At 34.6% G+C, this 25,097-nt stretch overlaps 1 protein-coding gene across 17 annotated transcripts in view; it reads left to right on the forward strand.

The window, feature by feature from the left end:
* Positions 1 to 1,861: 1,861 nt before the first annotated feature.
* Adgrl2 (adhesion G protein-coupled receptor L2) overlaps positions 1,862 to 25,097 on the forward strand; it is a 655,342-nt gene continuing 632,106 nt past the window's right edge. For 4 of the 17 annotated variants that reach the window (XM_070007415.1, XM_070007416.1, XM_070007419.1 and 1 more), the window contains exon 1: positions 1,862 to 2,117. The gene's annotated coding sequence lies outside the window, so the exon portion shown is untranslated. The remainder of the gene's footprint in view (positions 2,118 to 25,097) is intronic. The other 13 variants (XM_070007421.1, XM_070007420.1, XM_070007422.1 and 10 more) reach the window with 6 other exon arrangements.

The following is a 25,097-nucleotide window of genomic DNA, read 5'->3' on the forward strand; positions in this document are numbered from 1 at the left end:
AGTTCAATCCCTATCATCACTAAAAGGAAAGAAAGAAAGAAAGGAAGGAAGGAAGGAAGAAAGAAAGAAGAAAGAAAGAAAGAAAGAAAGAAAGAAAGAAAGAAAGAAAGAAAGAAAGAAAGAAAGAAAGAAAGAAAAGAAAAGAAAAGAAATTTTAAATATATATAAAGGATTTGCTTGTATACCAATATCTTGTCTATAAAAATACATAAAACATATAAAATGGATAAAGGACACTTTCAAACTATTTGGGGAGGCATTTCAAAGACTACTTCAGAGTCTCTGACTTGAGAGGGTTTGCAATTTGAAATGTAAGACTTTAATGACATTACAAGTCCCATCTGTGAACAAGTTGTGTCCAAACTGAAATAAGCACACACACACACACACACACACACACACACACACACACACACACACACACACACACACACACACACACACACACACACAAACTCATCCATCCACTGAGAAAAAAACAGACTATTGGACGTTTCAGACATACTATTGTCTTCATCCTCTATTTTCAAGCAATTGTTTCCTAAACACTGTTAGGGTCATTGCAGAAATTTTAGATCTTTATTAAGTCTCATGGAAATGTGGTAGCACTTTCCTTGGGGTGTCTTTTAAAGTATCATTTCTGTCTTTCACATCAGCGTTCCATAACTGCGGTGTGTTTAAGTTCTTTATCTTTCCTGACAGAATACAAGCACCAGTCAAAAATCTAACTGGATTTTTTTTCCTATTCTCCACACATTTCACTCATATATTTATGCTGAAAGTTTTAATGCTGTTTGTTGAAATATGTTGAACCTACGTCCTTTGGTTCATGCCAAGCCAGTGCTGAGTTCTACAAGATGTGATCGATTCAGTCAAATAGCTGATTTGAGTGATTTTTTTCCTTCCAATTGACCATCCACAGGTACCTCTACACAAAGAAAAGACAGTCTTCATGTGAACTTATGAAAAAAGCTCATTTTTTTCTTCAAGGTTTTCTATGGATTTATCACAGGGGAGTTGACAAAAGTTACAATTATATCTCTTTCTCCTCTTTCTTATTTTTAAAATAAGGAATATGAATACATAACCATCTTGAGAAGCTCTTAAGACACTAGGTAGAAAAGTAAGTAGTAACTGAGACTTTAACAATACATGTGTAGTACATGGGGGCGGGGGAGGATTTCTTTTATTCTGAAATGCCAAAAAGCAATCTGGAAAATAAAAAATGCAACTTAAAGAGATTTTTAAAAAACAAACAAATAAAAACTCACATCCCTTTCAGTAATATACACAAGTCCTTTCAGGTAATTAATCATTAATACATATTAAAATATTATTTCCTGTTTACATTGATTGCACACCAGTGATTCTTTAAAAGTTAACAGGGGTTAATTTTCTTTCAAAGTAAATATTCCACTTTAATAAATTAGCTATGTTTTTTCACTGATGTCTGTGCCATTCAAGGCAAAGCACCGATATCATACAAAACCTCGAGTTTACCCAAATTTATTCACCTACCAGCTCATAAAAGATTTTTGGGATACTGTCTCAAATACCAATGGAAAAAAAAATAGAAAAAAATCACAAAAGGTTCACAAAAATCAGATCGGATGTAGCATTGGCTCATCTGAGTACGTTTTTTTCCCTACGATTAACCAGTTCTTAATGACAACATTTCTTATCTTACAACAGTGACATGAAGAGGGAGCTGTAGCTCTTCTGAGACACAGTTCTGCAAGAACCAGCTTATCCACGCTCTGCGATCTCGTGTCTGTTTCTTTTTCTCTCTCCCTCTCCTGCGCTGTCCCTCATTCATTCCCTCTTCCATCTTCTGGCCATTGTGCCAGCTCAATTTAAATGTATCTGCTCTGTATCTGTTCAAGTGGAGATAATCCATGCAAATCAGGAGCAGTGGCTTTCAATGCTTGGTTCACAGAGAGGACTCAGCTTGAGGAGGTCACCCGTTCACAGCCGCTCCTCCCATTATATTTTTCCCCTTATTACAGAACTGCTGTATGTATACAGTGACTGAAAGGACTCAATTGACTGCAACTGCTGCCTGGCTTTACTTACAACTTTTTGTTATAAAGGAACTTACCTCCATCTGCCTTTTCAAGGTAGGAAGTCTGATTCTTCTAAAGACGTGTGTAATGCCTCCACTGTCTGCTCATTATCAAATGTCACTTGAATGCTTTATCTTGTTGCTGGCATTAGGCACAAATGCTGTGATTTCAGGTACCTCATGCCTTTGTTATAGGTACAATTGTTTAAGTGCCGGGTATTATAATGTTTATTTTCCCTGCAGCCAGCCTTAGTTTTGCAATGCCAGGAAGATTATAGTGTGTCTCCTCTCTATTCTAGAAATAAAATACTCTATCAAGTTTCCCTCTTAAAAAAAATAATAACCTCTCTGTATGTCTTACTTGTTGTGTATCCTGGCCAATAATACCAAGTATAAAATTCAACCACGTTAAGGTTGCTCTGTTTTAGTCTGGAATATTCCTGCAGCGTTTGTGAAGGGGGGGGGGCGGGGGGGAGGGCAGAACTAACTGTTGAAATGTTTTTAACAACAGAAAGTAAAGGATAGATTTTACTTCATTGTACTACAAAACAAGAAGCTGAAGGCCTTGTTGCTAACAGGCCTGTCAAATAGATTTATTCTTCACAATTCATAAATTGTTGCTCGGCTATGCAGAAGTATTACAATTAGTTAGAATTCAGTGACTGTCATTATTCATGCTGTTATTTATTGTTTTGAAGTTGAAATTGTTTTATGAAAAGTTTAATGTAACAAAGCTTGGGAAAAAAAACCTTACGTTTGTGTAACTCTGTTGGAGGTCATTATTTAAGAATGATATTCAAGAATGATTTCCATAGTCAAATGGTTAAGTTTGAATTATAAATGTGTAGATGCATCTAACATTTTTGACTATATATATGCTAATTTATTAAAGCAATGCCTGAACTTTACTTCTTACATGTTTCCTTAAAGTTACTTGTAATATTTTAATCATTCCTTAGTCATTTCAATTTTTAAAACACATTATAATGTCATAAAATTACAGAGTTAAAATCTACTTGATTAGTGCAAATATAATTAGGATATTCCAGGTTATAATTGAGATTTCAAAGAAAGTCATGGGTCTGTGAAAGTACTCTTTATTAACATGATTTTACATTGATCACATTATTATTTGAAGATTTGGACATGTGGCTATGACAAGACTATTTAATCTCTTGTATAAGATAGGACTGAGCATAAACAGTAAATTAAGTTGACAGTCCTGAAAAGAAGAAGAAACTGTCTTCTGGAATACTCAATAGTTCTGATGACATAAATCATAGATTTCATCTTCTAGGTAGATACTTGTAGTTAGTGGAGTTTGAGGAGGAAAAATTTATTATCCACATAAAATATCTCAGTGCCGAAAATGTGCAGTTCTTTTTTCCTTTTGATACAGACTTCTATTGGTGGGGGAAAAAAAACATACTCTGATTTTTGAGTACAGTAAAAAGCATGAAGCCCTGTCATTGTTAGCATAAAGAAGACATCTACACAAGTATCACCATGCAGAGGGCAATCTCTCTGTCTCTGGCATTTGTTAGGTTACTGTACGCAGAATTTAACAGATAAATATGTTCTGCTTGGTGGCATTTTAGTGATCCTATTGGTATGCAGGTTACTCTGCTAGGATAGCAACAGAGAGAAAAAAAGATATATGTTTTCTAGCAGTGGGTAATAAAAAGGCCCTTCACAGTGAGAGAAAAGGAATTTGGTTTTATTCCTCACACAATAATTAGAATTTCTTTAAAAATTCTTTGAAATACTGAGTTGTAACATAATCTGAGGGTGACCCAGGAAGGGCTAATTGAATTTATCTATTTGAACCCTGTAGTGGTCCATGAGGATCTTCTTCACATATATTGTCACTGGAGTATTCTGTTCACTATAGGAAGAATAAAAGGATCACAGGGTGATGATAAAGGAAAATATTTCCAATTCAAAGTGAGTTTGAGAATAGCACCTATATAGGAAAACCTTACCAGATGGAAAGGTGTGTGGGATTGCCTGGCTGGCTGAACTTGAAACTAGCATGAAACTAAAGGATGCCCTTTCAGAACAAAGGGACGCCATGTAATATTCTTGTGAGCAGGCAAGCTAAGGATAGAAAGAAAAAGTGGCCAAGAAGATCTTTGGATGAAAGAGAAAATGCAGATAAATAGCCACTCTCTTTGTAGCCAAATTGCCAGGATGTGATAGGGATCCAGATACTCCCCCTGGAATCTCTAGCTATCATTTCATAGAGTTATTTCAAAAGCGCACGTTTTATAGAAGCTCACATGTGTTTGCAAACCTCAGAAAAACTGTCTGAAAACCTAACTCGTATGCCTTTAGTTAAGTTTTACTATACACCCTAAATAAAATGGTCACAGCCTTCCATTCCCCTGGGTTTCTTTGGCTTCATCTGTAAACTTGCCATTCCTCGAGTAACTCATTCAAGCAACTGTTCAAGATAAGTTACATTTATTCCATTTTAGTGTGCCTTGCAGCAGAATCAGTAGAACTGGTAAACCTTGTGGCTGTATATTATCCCAGGTTGTTATTCCCACCTGGCTCTTTTCTGCTGGTTTTACTGAGTACAGTTAAAAAGATAAATTATCATCTTAAAAGGATGCTATGGAGGGTGTTAATAAGTTGTCTGTAACTTCAAGTAGTCATTGGACCCATAGAAACTTGCAGCCCTGCTTGCAGAAAAATGATGTGCTCTATCAGCAAACATTTAAATGCCTACCTCATCGGTAAGCATGCAGAATTTCTCAGAAAGGATTCTATTACACCATATCTATTATCTAAATATTTGAAGTGATTTTTGTATAGGATTGATGAAGACACTGACTGAAATCCCATCCAATTCTTACTGTTTTTTTCTGTATTCATTTAAATCTTCACAACACTATGAGGTCAATGGGACCATCCTTCACCTATCATAGCTTCATAGATGAAGACACTGAGGTACAGAGAAGTTAATTAACTTAGCCAATTCCACAGAGTTGTATTAGAACTTAGGTTTGAAACTATTTGTTTTGTGGCTGTCTTTGAAACATCGCACGATAATTCTTTGCTGGCTAATTACTTCAGATGGCATTTAAGTATACTAAGGACATTTCATTACTAATTTACCTGATTGTCATCTTGATTTGGATATCTAGTCCTAGCTTTTTAACACTTTTTATAGCCCTTCGCTTCAATCTGAATTAAAATTATGACACAGTTTTTTAAAGTTGTTTCTTTTTAAGGCAGCCAGGAATGATTACCCTTGCAGAACATTTGTGATACAGTCAAGGAGTTAAGAACTAATTCAGTTCTGTAATTGACTGACTTGTCTACTGACAGCCTTTGAAGTGTTACCACCCCCCCCCCCACCCTTCCTATTCCTTTCTTCTGTCTAAAGAGCAAGATTGACATCTCTTTATATGTTTGGAATTTGTCAGTGGTGAAAAGTATTTGGTAATAATGGAAATTAACCTGAGGCTTTATCTAACTACATTTCCCCATAACTCCATTGAAGTTGTAGTAACAATTAACATTTTGATGCAAAACAGTTTTCCACATGAGAAAAAAAAAAGAACTATATTCTACTGTTTTATTGTACCTTCCTTTAAAATCTTTCATCTAGGTCATGAAAAATAGCCTTCTTTCGTTGCCTTTCTTTACCCTGACACATCTGTATAAAAATTTCTCCAGATGAAAAACACCAGTATGTTAGAAAGTCAGATAGAATAAACAACTGAAAGTGACAATGAGTCTGTAAGACTGTAACATGATTAACATAATTATCTGTCCTTGTATCAGTCACAGGGGTTATTTTCATAAGATTCAAAGGAAGCATTTGTAAAGGAAGCATTTGTGATCTGCCTTCTGGCTGTTGGTTTGGAGGTAGTAGATACACATTATCTCCCAGTTATTCCTCCCAATGTGAGAATATGAGCTAGTGTATGCAGAACTCATAGGAATCTGACTCAAAGACGGTGTTCATTTGACCTGTGAATATCGCATAGGCGATGTTAAGAAAAATCTGTTTGACACCAACACATAATCACAGAAATGTGTGAATGTGGGTCAGTAGAAACTGAGCAAGCTACCCATTATTTGAGTAATGAGTGAAAAACAATTATGATGCCTTTCTGTGATACCAGCATTCATTTTAGATCTTATTTTGAAGTAATAGGCAGAGGGACTGCCCTACATATTCAAAAAATCTCTATCTGCTAGCAAGCAGAAGGTCCAAGAATCTCTCTTTACACTTACTTTAATGAATCACTTTTGCTAAGTTTATAATATAATGCTATATCGTTGATATGGGAAAGGTTAGGAGATCATTTACATTTAGGCTAGCCCTATGAGCCTTTCTTGCTGAGTGAGTTCTTTAGTCTATTAAGCATTCCTTTCAGATTTGCCATCTCCATTACATAGTTAATATTTCTACCTTAAATATATAAAAACAGTGAAAAGAGAGAAGATGGTGGTTAGGATCTATGTGATAATATAAACATTCAAAGGAGTTAAAGCTGACCCCAACCCATCTGATGAAGGTACCAATAAGCTGAACACCTAAAACAGATATCAGTTTCTTGAATTAAAGGTTTTTGTCACTGAAAGGAGTTTGCAAAAACATTCAAACAGCTTAATTCTCGAATGTATTAGCTATCAGTGGAAAGTGACAGTTGTCAAGGCATCACAGCTAAAAAGTAAAAAAAAAAATTAAAACATAAAATATAAACACTTCACTTGCTAATAAGATCTACAATTTTAAAGAAAAGCCCAACTATATAGCATTCGAGAACTAACCCTGGAAAGTCTCTTTGGTTGCAATTGTGCTGGTGGTGGTTGTTGCATTGCTGACCATACTTATAACCTATCCATCCTTGCTCAGAAAAGTTAATCGAGTGTCTCTTCCACAATGTAGACTTCTTTCACCTTATTTCACAGTGCTGTATTTTAGTTTATACAAGCCAGCCTCTAATTATACTATTTTCTTAGATTTCCTCATTTTGTTTTTTGGGTTATGTGATGGAATCTCAAGTTACTTAGCATTACTTTAGCAAAAAATCCTCATACTTGCTCTGATTTGATCTGATCTCTGTGCTAAGAAGAGAACATGTTGTTTTTTTTAACTAATATTTCAGAGACTGATTGAATATTTTTAATATAGCTAGATTATATGATATTCTTTAAAGATTTTGTTTTCTGGGCAATAAGAGTAAAGCTTGTTCATTCAAAATGTGGCTTAAGACCTAGCTATACTCTTGAATCTATGTTATAACAGAATGCAAAATATTTCATGTGTTCAATTTTTAAAATAACAAAAAGAAAGAAATTATTTCAATAAAAAGCATGCATCATGATGGAAAGGATGGCATTCGAGATACATTGTACTCATAAATTGTCATGTTCAGTTGAAACCTCTCTGAACAACTTCTTAAAGGTAATAATACAATTATGTATATGATGTTTCTCATTATGATTTCTCATATATAATGGTTTCTCATTTTTGAAGGTAAGGGGACGTCAAGAGACTTGGGTAAAGAGATCAGGGACAGGGAAAATGAAAAAAGCCAAAGGGGAAAACACAGACTATAGAAGACAAGACTTAGGAAATGAGGAAAGAAAGGTTTAGAAAATTTTAAACAGTTTAGTTCTGGGCATTTTGTATTAACCACAGTTTACATTTTTTAACTTCTATCATTAATACTTCATAAATTTTAAATGGAATAAAACCAGTAATTGATCTTAAAGATAAATTATTCTTTATCCTGAAGCTTTGGCTCTCTGGGAATGAGCACACTAGGAGAAGATAGGTTTCTGAGTTAGAATGGGGTAAAAGAAGATACAAGGTGGCCTTTTAGGAATATTATGGAATGGTCAGCCCTATGAGAAACCCCACACACAGAGTTTTCAACCAATAATCAAGGTCTAAAAGGAATTTTGCAAATGCATCTCATTTTCATTTTCCTAAGTGGAAATGAATTCTCAAAGAGCAGGTTCCAGGGGCTACAATTGTTAACCAATAAGCTGCTGGAGTAAGACTGAGATGCTGGAACCAGACAGGGCCTCAGACAGCGACACTGGACCAGCAGCTGTGGGCCACTTACCACACTATGAGGAGGGTCTCCAGCTCCTGTGTTCTCAGGGCCCAAGGGAAATGAAAAGCTTCCAGTTATGTAAAAAATCTAGTGTAATAAAGGCGCTAAACAACTTGGCTTCTCTACCTACCAAAGGTTTCTAGTGTTGTTTGTCTTGGAGGCATTTTGCTTTATCTCTCAATCATTTCATTTTTCAACCTTTAGCCATGACAATGTTAAAAACTATTTGTAAAATCCTTTTGTGTGAAAAGTTGTTGAATACCGGATATTGAGATTTTATTGGCTTTGGAGAGTGACAGAGCAGCGTGCCTATGACAGTGGATGTTTATTTCTAATTTAGGAAAGGATTTATATGACTGTGATTTAAAGTTCCATATCCTTGAGTGGAAAAAGGAATGGCATTTAAAAACCATATGAACTGAACTAGCAGATGACACACAAAGAACAATAACTTCCAGACGTAAACTTGTGTTGGAGTACTAGCCACCAGGAATATTAGTTAATCTCTCTGAACCACAGCTTCCTCATCTGTAAAATGCAAATTTTAAAAAATCTACTTCCTGTTTTATAGTAAAGCCCAGTCTTGGGCTAGGAAGGTGGCTTTCAGTGGTAGAGTGCTTGCCTCACATGCATGAAGCCCTGCGTTTGATTCTTCAGGACCACATAAACAGAAAAAACAGAAATGCTAATGTGGCTTAAGTGACAGCACCCAGACCCAGAGTTCAAGCCCCACAACCGACAAAAAAAAAAAAAAAAAAAAAAAGATAGAAAGAAAGACAAAAAAGAAAGATATGGATATGGAGTATCTGCTGGGCACTGAACTCATGGAAGATGTGGGAAAATATATTTCCAGCCTCATTTTGTTTTCTACCCTAAATTAAATTTATATAACACTCAGCCACTCACTCACATACAAATTTAAATAATATTTCCTGATTTCATTGTGTATTATAGCTTAGAAAGAGAAATATAGGTCAACAAGTCACTGATTCTAATCTGTTAACAAAATGAAATTTGAGGTTAGACTTAGAAAATTCTTAAGGTCTTCTTATAGGGATATAAGGCCATCATAACCATAAATAGCATAACTATAAAAAAATGATGCTTTCTAGCCTGCGGCTCATAGCTCTGTAATTCTGATTAAAATTAATATCTTCACCTAACACAGTTTCTCTGGTCTTAATTTAATATCCCTAAGGCCTAATGTCTATGGACCACCATGTGCTCATTTCTAAGGCTGTTAAAATATCATGTGTGTCCCTGCTCCTAGAAACTCGTTCAGGGCCATGCACTGATTTCACAGTTTTCTAGATTCCCTTCTTAGAGTGGTATCTGTCCAGATTGTGATGGGTTTCCAGGACCCAACCTCCAAAGCCAGACAGGTATCTTTTGAAAGAGCAGATTTAAGAATTAGAAAAATACTAAATTCATTCTAAGAAGACCCTTTTTCCTAGCTCTGTGTGTGTTGAGCACGGAGCACATGTCAGAAGAAAAGTAACATCAGGATGTGAGAAAATCAGGAGAATATCTCCCAGCTTGGTGGAATTTTTCCTTATTCCTTTGGAAACTATGTAAATGAATTCCTTAAACACAGACTGCCATTGATTTTTTTTCTGATGTTCATTGATCCCCTAGTCATTACTCCATGTATATGTTCTCCCAAACCATCTAGTATTGATATTTCTCTCCCTCAAACTCTGTCCCCAATCTATTATAAGAGTATCATTAAAACCTGCTTAATTTCCTATGAAAGATTATATTAAGGGCACTTTCAGTGTAATTATGTAGATAGTGGAAGATAAACACGTATTAGGCAGTGCAAAATGCTGATTATCTGTCAGGGTAAATCTGTTGATTTCAGATCTAACAGTCTGACAACCCCCTGATGCTAATCATGGAAGTACATGCCTGTGCCAGGTCCTCTTAGGTGGGTTCTGACAGTGAAATGTTCTCAGTGGCTTCCTGCTGAGACACAGTCTCCATTGTCTATATAATCCCAAATAGATGTGTATCTATGTAATAAAATGCACACTGGGAATCGTGTGTTTTAAACACGAATGGCATACTTGCATTTTTAAAATATTTTTTTGTACATGAATTTTCAAAAGTCTAATTCAGAGAGTAAGGACGTTCGTCCAGTTTGTATTTAACAGGGCCTTATATAGGACAGAAGGGCTTGAGAAAGCAGAGAGTGGATTATAAGATTAGACTGTATTTTCGCCTGTGCCCAGGGCTGGGTTTGCCCTCACTAAGGTCAACTCCTGACCATCTATAATAATCCACACAAAAAAAGGAAAAACTTGTGGAACGCAAGGAGAATCTAAAAAGGTAGGGTTAGTTCAGCATGCTCAACTATTTCTCAGTAAAACATAAAACTTTTATTCTCTTTTTTTTTTCCCTTGAAACAGTCATTTCTAAATATATCTTAGAAATACTGATGCCAGCCACCTGTTATTGGGCATAAAGTTCTTCTTTAATGAGCAAAAACAGTATTAGTAAGTCAACATGTTTCACCTGCTGCAGTCGGATTTTACCAGGTTTCTTCTGCACAGCAGGAAAATGATTCAAAATGAAAGTGAAGCAAATATTCAGTAACTTTATTACCTTGTCATTATTTCCTGAATGCCATAAAACGCTGAGTAAAATAATAAAAGTTGATGTGGGTATTGACATTTCAGTTTTCTAAACAGAAGCAAGAAAACACAAACAGCACTTGGTCTTTGACTTCTTTAGACCAACCATTCATGTGCTGACTGGTTCACTTACTCATGAATGTCTCAGTCTCAATGTAAATATCTGCTGCAACGATTTTGTTAGTAGATTATGCACATCTTTCATTTGATTCAGAATTTACATGTGTAGTTTGCATAATTGTGCATCAGAATGTCTGCTATAAATTAGGTAAAGGTCACTGTCATTCATAATCAAGAAGAAAGTGAATTAAAGGTCACAATTCAATCATTTTTTTAATCCTGATTAAAATATAGAAGTTTGTTCATGTGATTTCATGTCATTGGATAAGTGGAAATCATGAGTCAACAAATTAACCTCAGTATAATGATGAGTCACAAAATTTTCAATTAAAAGTCATAGTCACACTTTTTTCTACCAATGTAAAACATATTTGTCTCTAGGTAGCAGTGACAGATACTTTAGTTAACACTCTTAACACTGGGTGTCTTTTATCATGTCATTTGGTTTTAGGAATGACATAAGTGACGATTTTATCTCCAAAATACAGAAGTAAGTAATAATGAATTAATAATAGACAGATGTAGATTAGCAAACCCCTAGGGGCCAATTGGTTACTTCTACCATTTTTGTCTCCCTGAGGGAGTTCTTACTTCTCCTGTCTCTTTTTAGAGGATAGAGCTGTCACAGCAAATTTCTTCCCTTACATAGCTATTTTATACCTCTGACGGACACTTACAAGCTCCAATAAACCCTTCGAAATCCTGACATTTCCTCAGTATTTCTGTCTGTGATTAGAATGGATAAGTCTAAAATAAATGTAGCTACTATCAGCCAGTTAGGCATTCTCAATTTGTGGAAATTTTTGAAGGTGTTTGATAATGCCTTAAAAAAAATGGGAAGCAATTGAAAATAAACACCAACTTTCAGTAGTTATTTTGTCCATAAATCAATTTGACTATCTAAAAGAGGGTAATTAATACACCCTTGTGCTTGGAGATTTGGTGTAAGTATTGACAATATTTTATATAACAGTTTCTGTCATTTCCATAAATGTGAGGCTGCTGACTCCTGCATCTTGTAATATTCCTTATCATTTTCCCAATTTCTTTTTTCTTAAGGGGGAATCTTTTGCCCCTTTGTTGCTTGTTTGATCTATTCATTGGTATCTTACCATACAGAGGATCAACTACTAAAATTTAAACAAGATTTTAAAAAGTAAGACAAAGAAGTAAGAAGGCCTCACCTTTTTTTTAAGTAGATTATTTATTTTTCCAAAGAAAATCAAACACTTTTAAATAACTATAAAGGTTAAGTGGTTTAGGCAGATTATAATTAGTTAATTTTGTTAAACATATATGAGATCGATTTTACATTATTTTAATTACCTTTTAGAATAAATGGTTTGGTGAACAAATTCACTTGATGTTCAGGATCAAACAAAATTACCTTTCCTCTGGGTAGGCTTAAGTTTCACAAAATGATTTGGAAATGACCTCCTTTTCTTTCATCTAAAAATAACTTTGGATTTAGAAAATGATTAAAGATGGATATATTGTATTTTAGGCCATTCACATTTTATCATTTCCATAGCTTATTCTTCTGTTAAAGTGGAAAATCATGAGACTTCACTAAACAGATGTTCCCCCTTTAAGGAGACTCATGTAATTCATGCATTATCATGAAATTTGTAAGACTGATTCAAACTTTTATTTCTTCCATAAGACATGGATTATATTCTGGTTACTTTATGAAATTTTTTCTTGCAATACATAGGATTAAAAGCTAGATAATCATTAAATATCATGACTAAGTCAGAAATTGTCTGATTTATGTCTCTGTAGTATATATGTGTTTGTATATGTATGTGTGATTTATATTCATAACTACAGTTAAGCAGTTCCTTAATCCTAAACAATAGTTTCCAGGTACAAGGGAACATAGCAAAATCATATAGCAATCTCTCACCCAATCCAATTGAGGGCACCTAAGGAGCAACACGTAATTTTCAGAAAGTGCAAGGATAATTTGCCCTTTCTTTTTGTTCTTATGGAGCTAGCATATTATTCCAGTGCCCAATGATGCCTTTGTTCTTGATTGCTAACTACTTCACAGGGGATATTTGGGATGTTTACAGACTTTTTTTTTTTTTTACTTTAGTTGGATGTTAAAAGTGTTGGTACTGGTGGTATCTAGTGGAGGAGGGGGTCACTCAGGAGGGGGAGTCCAAGGAAATGGCATGCATTGTGAATACACTAATAAAAGTCCCAAAATAAAGTCTTACTCTGATCAAAATGACTATGGTACCAAGAACTTTTTAATTCTCTTTTACAGCAAAGACCAAGCTATTAATTCATTCTGTTTTCTACAGCACTAATCTCTCCACCCAATCTCAAATCATTTCATGTCATATCTATCATCCCTCAGAACCCCACAAAACATTCATTTCCTCAATCAGGAAAGCACTACTAACATCTGGTTGTGATAGCATTACTTCACTGTATCACTCTGAGCTTTAACAATTCGATTTGTTTCTCTTTTTCTCTATATCCCATACTATATTCCAAATCTCCTGGGAATTACACAATTGTTTCTAACATATAGTATTATTGACATAACTGATCCAGTAAGATTTCTAGTAGTTGAATTGATTCAAATTTATCTATAGAAACGGTACTACATGGAGTGTTTGAATTTCAACTAAATGATACTTAGCATACTATTTTATGCATTGAGGATTAAATGCACAAATTGTCATTACTGATCTCAATAATAGTCTCTAAAAATCCTATGAAACATTACCATTTCTAGGCTGGGGACTTGTGTATGTACTTATTTATAGCTACTTACTGAATTAATATTAAAACACGTATGTGTTTATGAAACATGGCTTGATTGTGTATGTATGTATAAATATGTGAATATATATCAATATATCTTTACAACATGGCATGCATTTTGATACTCCATGTTAATCTCATAAATAAATGCATATACCCAAGTCAAACATGCTTTGACATTTACACCATTAAAGTTTTCAAATTCTAGTGATGACATATATAAAACTTCATATTACATTTTCAATAAAACAGGAAATAACACTCTTCACATTTAGGAAACATGTGTTTCTGAGTTTACTTCAATATCTTATTTTCTTGATTTTCCTGCTTTTATTAAAAATAAAAATACCGAATTGAATAACAAGTAGATAGATTAGTTTGATATTTGTAATCAATAAAAAACATTATTTCTTTTTACATCAATTGTTACACTTCAACAGTGATACTAATAATCTTGCATTTGGTAATATTATTCCATATAAAGAAAGTAAATTCTGAATCTGGAATACCTCTTATTAATAAAAGACAAAGTAGGCAATTAATTAGGATAAACAGTAAAATTTATTCCCACATGCCTTAGGAATTAGGAGAACAGTTTCAGGACCAGGATAATTTTCTTGCTTTGTTTCAGATTCTGTTATTTAGAAGCTGTGAGATTTTAAACAAGTTATACAATCCCTTAAACTTTATGCTCAACTGGAAAATGGAGAAAAAAACTGTTATCCTCAAATAGCTACCTTGTATCATTGTTATATAAATAAACAAAAATTATTTTAAAGAGAAATCAGGTCTCGATATGTAAATTCATTCAATATATAGTGATAGGGTGAATACAGAAGTAACAACAAAGCTTCTTACAGCTGAATAGTGAATAGACAGGTTGATTTGATACTTTTTACTAATTGATAAAACATTATTTCTTTTTACATCAATTTTTATATTTCAACAGTGATACTAATAATCTTGCATTTGGCACTATTGTCCCAGAAAGAGAAAGTAAATATTAAATCTTGTGTAACTTTTCTAAATAAAAGTAGTCATGAAAGCAAGCTCAACAGTAGTTGGCAGTGTGAATCCAGGCTCTCCTCTAATTTGGGAAATAGATTCAATAATATTCTGTAACCTGAAATTGGATATATACTGGGAGGTGTTTACCAAAGAAATCCTTTCTTGTGTTTTCTTCTATCTGTAGTCATAATAAGCAGTATTTTTGTGCTGTATGAACCACCTCCCCTTGTTCAATGGATCTTCCCATCAACTGCTTTACTTTCTGTTCTCTATCATTTTCCCATTGTCTTAGACAAGCATGTGATCAGATATTGATATTATGATGTTTGATATTATTATGTCTGAAAGAATTTAGGAGTAGATTCCAGATTTTTACTTCTTTATGCAATCCAACATATTTCCTCTTCTTTCAGATCCTCATTACAATATAAGGTTAATACAATCCCAAATTCTTTTTCAGCAGATCATATCATGAAAACTAGTTATCAAACTAGAAGAACTTATGTCTCTGTTCCCCCATTTTCCCTAATAAGCCAATGTGCGAAACCTATCTTTGAGAACAGTATTTCTACTAACTTATTCACAATATAGAACACAAGAAAAGATTTGGGGATGCTGAACATTTTTTAATGATTAGTTATACAAAGGCTAAAGTAATTTCAAATTAAATCACTGTGTGTTTTTTATTCATTAATTTTATCTTACCATAGGAAATAATGTAGAGGAGCATAGGATCCAGGTATTATTTTGTCTTTTAGGACTTCTAATCTAATTTTTTTTAATTGTCCTTTTCATCCTCATATAAACAGAGATGAAATTCATAAGGTAGACTTATTATAATACTTTTTATATAATATATAGGTATTTGTACCTATATGTATTTCATACATATAAATTTATGTGTATATCCTGTGCATGTAAATAATATGAATAAAAGACATAATTTTTTAACCCTACCTTGGGGTGAGATACAAATTCCTGTCTTCTACCCTTGCTTTTTCTACATTTTTAGTATGAGTAAAGCAAATACTCTATGCAAATTCCATGTGAAATAATTTGAAAACAATATTGCATAATAATAATATCAACACATATGGCCTACTTAAGAGGTAAGCATATACTTATAACAGCTAAAAATATAAAGTACACAACTTTAATTAGAGCTTTTCTAGTGAAAAGTTTATTTTAGATTGGGAGGAAGAGACATAAGTTTTAGTTAATCATAATTTTAATATACATCAATGGTGAGAGGTATGATTGCTAAAAATGAACACCACTGCCTTTGGTTAAATTAGTAGACATTGTAGAAAAGAACAGTGGAAAGTATGGTCCTATTACATGTTCCAATCATTAGATCACATGGCATCTCTCCCTTGCAAGGAGAAACATTGAAAAATATTGTACACCAGAAGATACAGGGCTAAGATGGAAAAGAGATTTAAAAAGATGACTAAGCATAATTGAAAAGTCTGTGTTCAAAATGAGCTACACAACTTGTGCGGGAGGAAGATCGGGAGGGAAAAACTTGTAGAAAACTAAAGAAGTAACACTGTTCAAAAAGAAATATATTCTTTCTTTTTTTACCTGATTTATGTCACTGTAACCCCTCTGTACATCACCTTTACAATAACAATAAAAAAGAATAATTGAAAAGGACTTAAACTGTTTGCTTTAAATGAATGAAGACCAGACCAAGAGGAGATACAATAAACAATCTGATCACAATGGATATAATTCAGTAAATATTTATTTACTGCAGCAAGTACTGTACTTGCTTATGTGTGACATAAACAGAGAAAATGAAAAAATTGATCTTTCACACTGTTGTTAATGACTTTATATTCAAGAGGAAGGGCTTGTCTTTAAGTAAATAATCATATAAATAAACATTGGTAACAAGTAAGGAAATAAAAATCTACAATAAAACATAAATAAATGGAACAGATGTATTTGGAAGGCTTCTCCAAAGAAGTGGATTATTTTTCATTATTTTATTTTTTTAAGTGTCAGTCTTGGGGCTTAAACTCAGGGCCCAGGCACATTCCTGAGCTTTTTCATTCAAACCTAGTTCTCTACCACTTGAGCCCCCACTTTACCTCTGGCTTTTATTTTTTTTTTTTTGGTAGTTAATTAAAGGTAAGAGTCTCACAAACTTCCCTGCCTGGGCTGGCTTTGAATGTGATCCACAGATCTCAGGCTGGGTAGCTAGGATCACAGGCGCAAGCCACCAGCTACCAGCAGCAATGTTATTCAAATCAAATAAATAAAGGGAGCTGGGGAAGAGAGTGACTCAAAAGAGTGAAGCAGATGCAAAATCACATAATCAAAACACCTAAGGTGAGCAAAGACTTGGCAAAATTGAGGACTTGAAAGAGGAGATGATGTCTAGAGTATTACATTAGAATTAGATGATAGAATAAAGTGGAGGCTAGATTGCTAGTCCTCTGCAAGATTTAAGTAAAGGAAAGGGGCAGAATGAATCATTTTTGCAAAGATTAATATGGCTCTGTAAGAATAACACTGGAAAGGGGCTGAAGGTAGAAAGAGGTCCCTAAAACAAGCTACTATAGCTGAAGAGATAGGAGATGAAGTCATTTGACCTCAATTGCAGTAGGATGTGGAGATGAATGAAAAAGTTGGAAAGATATTTTGAGATAGTGCCCAGATTGGATTGAATGTGAATGAGAACATGATGTTAAGAAAACCTCTACTCTCTGATGTGAGTAATTACTTAGAATTACTTAGGAGGAGGAGGATGTTGAAACTTTAAGACAGAAGTTGAAAAACCTTCTTGGGGGCATAAGTTTTGGGAAACCAGACAATGTGCATGTTTGCGTGGCTATTTGGTGAATTGTTAGGCAGAAGAAAACAGAATTGTTCTGTGTACTTCAAGACAGCAGATTCACATTCACAAATGTCAGACTTGTAAGGAGATCAACTTTAGCGCAGAAAACAAAATAATTATTTTTGTGACAATGTCATGTCTGAACTACTGCCTGAGAAGGGAGTAAGCTATTGCTCATAGAGGCTCTGTTGGCATACATACATCTACAGAAGCATTTTGTGGCTTGAGGGAAGGGATTGTTTGGACATTGTTTTGGGTTTGTTTTTTTTGAGGTAGTCTTGCTATGTAGCCCAGTGTGGCCTTGCACATGCAATCCTTCTGCCTCCTGAATACTGGGATTTCAAGTATGTACAACCACACTTGTCTGAAATGCTTTTACAAAGGTATGTGTACTCTGAAAAACAGAACTTCCTTTGACATAATTGTTCTTTCAACACTACTGTGTTTTAAAACTTTGGAGAGTTTTATATATATATCTATATATATACATATATAGATATATATATGTATGTATACACACACACACACACACACATATATATATATATATATATATACACACACACACACATACATACATACATACATATATTCTCTTAGGTTACTACAGTTCTCCAGAAAATTACTTCATTGCTGCTTGCTAGGGCATCAAGCTATCTTTTTTTCTACCAGAATGGTTGTTGATAGTATCAAGCTGCTATTGGATGCTTTCTGAAATATGTGCATTTTCTCCCAGGTGAGTATAAGTCAGTCCCACACCAGAAGTGGGCTACAAAGGTTAGAGCCAGTGGTTCTCTTGCAATGAGATTTGAAATTCTCCCTATGGCGTATTTTCTTGCTCTGCCTCAAGCATCCTGTTCAATGCAGCCCTCCATACAATCAATAGCTACTGACTGGTATTGTCATTTGAGATGATATTCAACTCAGTTGTCATCCCTGCCCAGTCCCTTGACACACAACTTCTAAGAGCCTTTACCCTTCCAGGCTCCACTGGGGATGGTTCTTCTAGACTCAGGGGATCTTGCTGAGAATTTGTACTAGTTGCGAACCAGAACAGTTCTTTTTTTTCCCTCATGGGTAATGCTACATTTCCTCCCCTTTACAAAGCTTTGGAAATTTAAGGTTATTTACCACAGTCTCTATGAATGCACACAGTTGAACGTTTAAGACTGTCATGTTATCTTCATATGTAATGATACCTTAAGGAGAGTAGAAGAAAAAATTAGCAACATAACACAGATATGTTATGATACCTCCTGTTCTTAATCAGAGTGTATCTTCTTATCACCTTCCACCCCACCCCCCATCAAATAAAAAAGGCTTTTTTCCCCCATAGACTTTAGTTTGTGGTTCAGGGATACTACCTATCACATTAGAGTGCAATTTTAATATATCTAGAGCTCCTTAATAAGACAGTCTGTTAAGACTAGGGCACTGACTGATTAATAAGTTGGTTCAAGTAGACTTTCATTCGGGTCTCAGGAATAAGTGTTCTGTCTAGTTGATGAATTTCCACACTAAACACAAACGTTGTTATTTGTCATATACTAACTGTTTTAATGGGCCATTCTTCATGATCTTTAACAACCATCAATTGATCTCTAGGACTCAGATGTCGCACTGCAATGCAGCTATGTTCAAAGAATCTAAGTTCAAGTGAACTACAATATAAAAGGGGAGAAAAGACAACATTAATTTTCTCCAGTGACAGAGACATTTTATGCACTATAATGAAGATGTGACTCGGGGCTCTTTTTTTCTTCATAACCAATAAAATATAACCAATCTAGACAGTTATATCTTCAATTTCTAACATTTTAATTAAGGTTGAGTCCAAGAATTCTATTTAGATTTTCACAGGATTATATCTTAAACCATAAGAAATAATCAGATACGTTTTAAATCAGCTGAGAGATAAACTGATCGATTTTGAACTTGTAAAACATAAACTCTAGAGGTAGCTTAATTTCCACATTTATCATTTGTGATTATTCTCCCACTTCTTCCTTGTTTAAAAAAAAATGCATCAAACGCAGATTTCCTTTTAGCAGACTGGCAGGCCTAGGCCATTAAATACAAATAAAACCCAAAATGCTTAGAAATGAAATGAGTTGCTTTTTAAAGAGGTTTGGGGCAAACACTTAGGTCCTAGGAGTACAAAGGATATGCCTGTTTCTTTATCTGATACTCTCAAGTGGCAACATTAGCACACCAATGTTTTATGCATTTCATACATAATGCTCCATGAGATTATGAAATCCAGACTCGAGCTGCCTTAAGTTAGCTGAGAATAGATGGGATGGGAGGAAGGAGACTCACACTGGAGAAAGAAATCATTCCCTCCCTTTATCATCTAGGAGATAAGCAGAAACCCTTCCTTGGGAAAGTGCTCAAAGCCAGATCAAATGTGATAATAAAAGTTCTCTATCGGCACAATTTGCTCTAGAAATGGTGCTTTGGAAATCTGAGGTAGGAAAGAAAGGCAGTCTGTGCCAGAAACTGATTAAATTTCAGTCATCTATCCAAAGCAGTCCCTAGTGGCTTGTAAAATGCTTCATATAATTACAGTAACTACGGATTTTAAAGGAATTTACACATTAGCCTTTATCAAGGGACTTTCTTTGTGGGTGCATTTCAACTTAAAAATCAATATCCCTAAAATAAACTTTAATAAGATTTATTAATTTTATCTATGTGGACCTTTTAAAAGTCAATATCAAATATCTTTCTCCAGATTCCTCTTGGCATTTGAAGAAGCTTAGATATAATCAAATGTCATGCCCTCTGTATGTTACACGATCATTGTTCTATGACTTTGCTCTTGTATACAACTTAGCCCTACTTTAAACTTTGAGAGAGTTGTGAATCAATACTGCAGATTGTTTAAAATGGATGGGTCATCCTGATACATGATCTCAGTACTTTGGACAAGGCCCATTAGTTACTTCTTGAGCTGTTATCTTGTTCAGTGTTAGATTTGAATAACCTATGGAAGTAGTTTAACAGCCCCTAGCCTACCCCACACCATGGTGGCAAAAATCACTTCTTTGAAACAACTTATAGGTTCAGCAAACAACAAAACGAAAAGGCTTTCAGAAAGTAGTGTCCTAGTGAACAAGACCACACCTTTCATTCAAAATCCCATAAGGAGCACTTCAAATTTTCAACCTTTTGCCTTTTCAGAGGAGCCTAAAGGACAGTCTAACTCTCTATCCTTACAGTAAGCTTCAAAGAAAAGAAACCCTGGCAACCTCACACTCGGTGGCTTACTGATAAACAGCCATAATCATAACCAGAGAGTGATTTTCTTAGTCCATTTTTGTTGCTATGACAAAATACCTGAGACTGAGTACCTCATAAGGAACAGTGGTTTCTTCGGACTTAGAGTTAGTCAGGCTTAAAGTCTAGTTCAAGGGGCCATTTCTGGTGATGTCTTCACACTGAATCATCACTAGGCAGACACCATCAGAAGGTGGGAGTACATTTGCCTCAACTACAACAGAGCCAGACACATTAGAGGAGGCTGTATAACAGCCTTCCCTCAAATTCAATCTTTGTGGACCTAACCCACTTCAAAGGGAGAGCATTAAACCTTTTCTAGGTAGCTACCTCATGACCTCCCACTAGGACCCACTTCTTAAACGTTCCTCCAGAAACAGAATACAGGAAATTAAGAAAATGGCAGGAAACATAATACAGCTCTCTATCATAGCCCTAAACAGTAATAGGCTCAATTCCCCAATCAAAAGAAAAAGAAAACCAGATTGGATCACAAAACAAGATCCATCCAATGTGTGTATTCTATTTGAGGTTATTTTTGAATTGATTAAAGCTTCCCTTAATTATGATATATAGCTTTCAATATTATACTTGTATGTCACAGTTTTGGAATAAATAAAAGATGTTAATCTCTGACCTATATAAAAGAATGTAGATACAGACATCTGCACAAAATAATATACCTTTAAATATAAAGCATTTTATGAATCATATGCAATTCAGAAGTGGAAATACCTTGCTGTTAAATAATATTTGGAAATAGCTATTCCTTTTATTAATAGGTTGATTCTTGATGGATGTTATATTCAAGGTTAATAAGCAATCAATAGAAATAAAATTTCACACATACATCATCCAAAAAAAGGGAAAGTTTCATCCTTGTAATCACATATGATACTATTTTCTTCCTTTATAAATAGTGAATGATGTTTCATTGGTTGTAGGAACTACATTTTGTTTATGCATTCATCCACTAATAACATCGTTATGATTTTAAAGACTAACAAGTTAGCCTATAATAGAAAATAACCCTTCAAATCTGCAAATATTTCTCTGCTCTACTCTCTTTTTTCTAAGTCTGTTTCTTTTTTTTCAATAAATAAATAAATAAGTTTCTCTGCCTCTCAACAACATCACTTTGGAAGCCAAGCTCCCAGCATAAAACCTTTGAGGGACAAGTGAATCTAAACCAAAAACTGTAATAAATTTATGATTTTCATTGGAGAGAGGAGTCTTGAGGAAGTCTATGTTATGATCCTCACTGACAACTGAAAAATTTTCATCAGCAAACCAGAGGGTGGGAGGGAATGTCAAATTTTGCTACTCCTAAAAATAAAACCTGGATTAGTATTCATTTCATTTGTAAGTGGAAATTTTACATCACCATGCTAGGAAAGAAGTATGTCTCCACTACAAAGCCTAGAGCTTTCTGAAAATAATAACTATGCCTCCTGTCTTTTCTTTCTACCTTACCCTCCTCCCCAATGATGCCTATTGTCTTGGTATATAGTTTCTATGTTTTACATTTTTTTATAATAATCTAGAAACTTTTTCTAAAATGAATTCGTAGTACTGAAACTTAAACTATACTGGTATGCAGACTTTTTAAAGATACTATAAATCAGAGTACAGGTGGCTCACGCCTGTAGCTACTCAGGAGGATGAGATCTGAGGATTGAGGTTCAAAGCCAGCCTGGGCAGCAAACTCTGCAAGACTGTTATCTCCAATTAACCACTAAAAAGCTGGAAGTAGACCTGAAGGTCAAGTAGCAGAGCCTTGAACCACACAAAAGCTCAGGGACAGTGCCCAGACTCTAAGATAATATGGCACCAAACAACACCAACACCAAAAAAAAGATACTTTAATTAGCCAAGATAAAGTGTTTCTCTCCATTGGGTTAATGAAAACGGGGAGTTTTTGCATTATTTTAACATGACTACCCTCTGGTAAGCATCCCTTACTTTCAACATCTTTACTCTCTTAATTAATAAGCTATCTCCGACCACGCTACCTTTCCATACAGAGAAAATGTTCTTTGACACTGAATTTACTGCAAAACATCTGAGGGCACAAAAGTGCTTAATTCTATTTTCCAGTCTGCCCTTTCTTTATTTGGATGACTTAAATAAGCCTTTTCTTTGTTATTTGCTTGTAAAGGGCATATTATATGATCTACAGAGGATCTATATCTGTTTGTTTGGAATTGGGTTTACCTGCTTTTAATGTAAATCACAGTTATCAGTAGCTCAAACAAGTTCTATTTATCTCTCATGCATAGGAAGTGTGGAGATAGTGGGTCCAGGGTCAGTGTGGCAGCTCTATAATTAAAGGTATTGATGGCCCTGCTGTCTTTCTGCTCTACCACTATAGACAGAGATAGCCTCCTTTCTTTAAGGCACCACATGTTTACAGAACAGGCAAAGCTATAACAATTATTCTCATTTTGCCAAAGCAAAGAAAGAGCACAGAAGTAATTTAACTATACTCCTCCCACCACACTACATCTTTGTATCCTAAGGCTCAGATTTACATTTTAGTATCCACTGCTATTTTGAAAGGAGGCTAAGAGGTGGTTTGTAGACAGTAACAGGGAATCTGATACCTAGGCAGAAGAGAAAAATGCAGTGGTTACTAAACAGACAATCTCAGCTGCACAAGCTTTATATTTTCTCCATAATATGCTTCCACAGTACTTTATTCAGAGGATGTGTAACATCACAGCTAATGTAAAACCATTCTCCTAAAGCTAGATGGAGATTTTGTTAGCTAAGATCTTTTGGTTTCATATGCCTGTTTGAGTACCTGCACGTTGTAGATCTTAATGTGCAATTTTAAAATAATTTGATATAATCAAAAATGCCCAGATCATAAATTTATTTTTTAGGTGCCAACTTATTTTCCACTTCTGAAATTTGAAAATGACTATCTTTCAAGGTTTAAGCAACTGTAAGGAGGCAACAATGCTTGATAAGAAATGTACTCATTACCTTGCCCGTGTAATTGTAACCCTCTGTATGATATTTTCACAATAAAAAATTTTTTAAAAAAGAAGATCTGAGGAAAACACTATTGGTTTCACGTCATTAAAAACAAATTATTCTGCTACCAGTAAATTAACACATTGCTGTGCAAATTGCAGAGTTTTTGTTTTGTTTTGTTTGTTGGTACTGGGGCTTAAACTCAGGGCCCCGGCACAGTCCTTAGTTTTTGCCCTCAAGGGCTAACTCTCTACCACTTGAGCCACAGTTCCACTTCTTTCTCTGATTGGCTTAAAACCATGATCCTCAGATTTCAACTTCTTGATTAGCTAGGATTATCGAATATTTTACAGAATAATTGTTATCTCACAATTCTACTAGTGTATATTTTATTCCTTATCTTTGCTCTTCTTTGATGATTAGTTTTTAATTTGAGTCAAGGTGAAATAGAAATAAAATTTGTTTTGATTAAATTTGTCTTAAATAAATAATATTCTTTATTATTCAACTGGCTTTGACTTTCTACCTGGTATGTGCCATATATATCATTCACTACAACATCATAAGATTAAAGTCTGTTCCGTTCTGAGTTCTTACATCTCATCATCAAGGTCAGGATGACCAAAAGTATCTGAAATATGTTGCTCTGTACAACAAAATGGAGTTCAGAAGTTAATCCCAATAAGGATTAATTTATATTTCTAAACCGATCACATGTCATTGAATGAAACACACATAATAAATTTCCAGACTTGATATCCTTTGGTCAAATCTTATAAAACAAAATGAAGTCCATACATTTTTACATGAACACATATGTACAACTTCCTTGAGGAATATAATACTGCTAGGGAAAATATAGAGGATGAAACTTTTATTCTTCTAGCTACAATCCTAAAATAAGCATTAAGTCTTACCATATCAGAGTCAAAAAGCAGAGCAAGAATTAGTTACCTGAAGAGTTTGGATGTCCTGAGGTCAGGAATTATTATTTTAAACAGTAATGTCTTCAAAACTTAGTCAAAGGAAATGGCTCTTTCCTCTTCTACCATGCTGTTATCATCTATGTACACAAAAGCTGTTAACACATGGCATACCTAATCACTCTTACTACCAGCTGCCAACAGATGCATCAGTCAACAACAAATGTATTCTAATTGTGTCCTGGAAAGAACTGCTTCACACCTTTGGAGGCTGACATCTGCACCTTGTAGTAATGAAAAAAAAAAGGTGTGCATTTATTGACACCTGTTATGTGCATTTGAGACAAGTAAATGTTCTTCAAAAGATGTTTTAAAATGAGCTCGAAC

Source organism: Dipodomys merriami, unplaced genomic scaffold, assembly GCF_024711535.1.
Source record: "Dipodomys merriami isolate MVZ:Mamm:240054 unplaced genomic scaffold, mDipMer1.0.p SCAF_7, whole genome shotgun sequence".
Classification (NCBI taxonomy): domain Eukaryota; kingdom Metazoa; phylum Chordata; class Mammalia; order Rodentia; family Heteromyidae; genus Dipodomys; species Dipodomys merriami.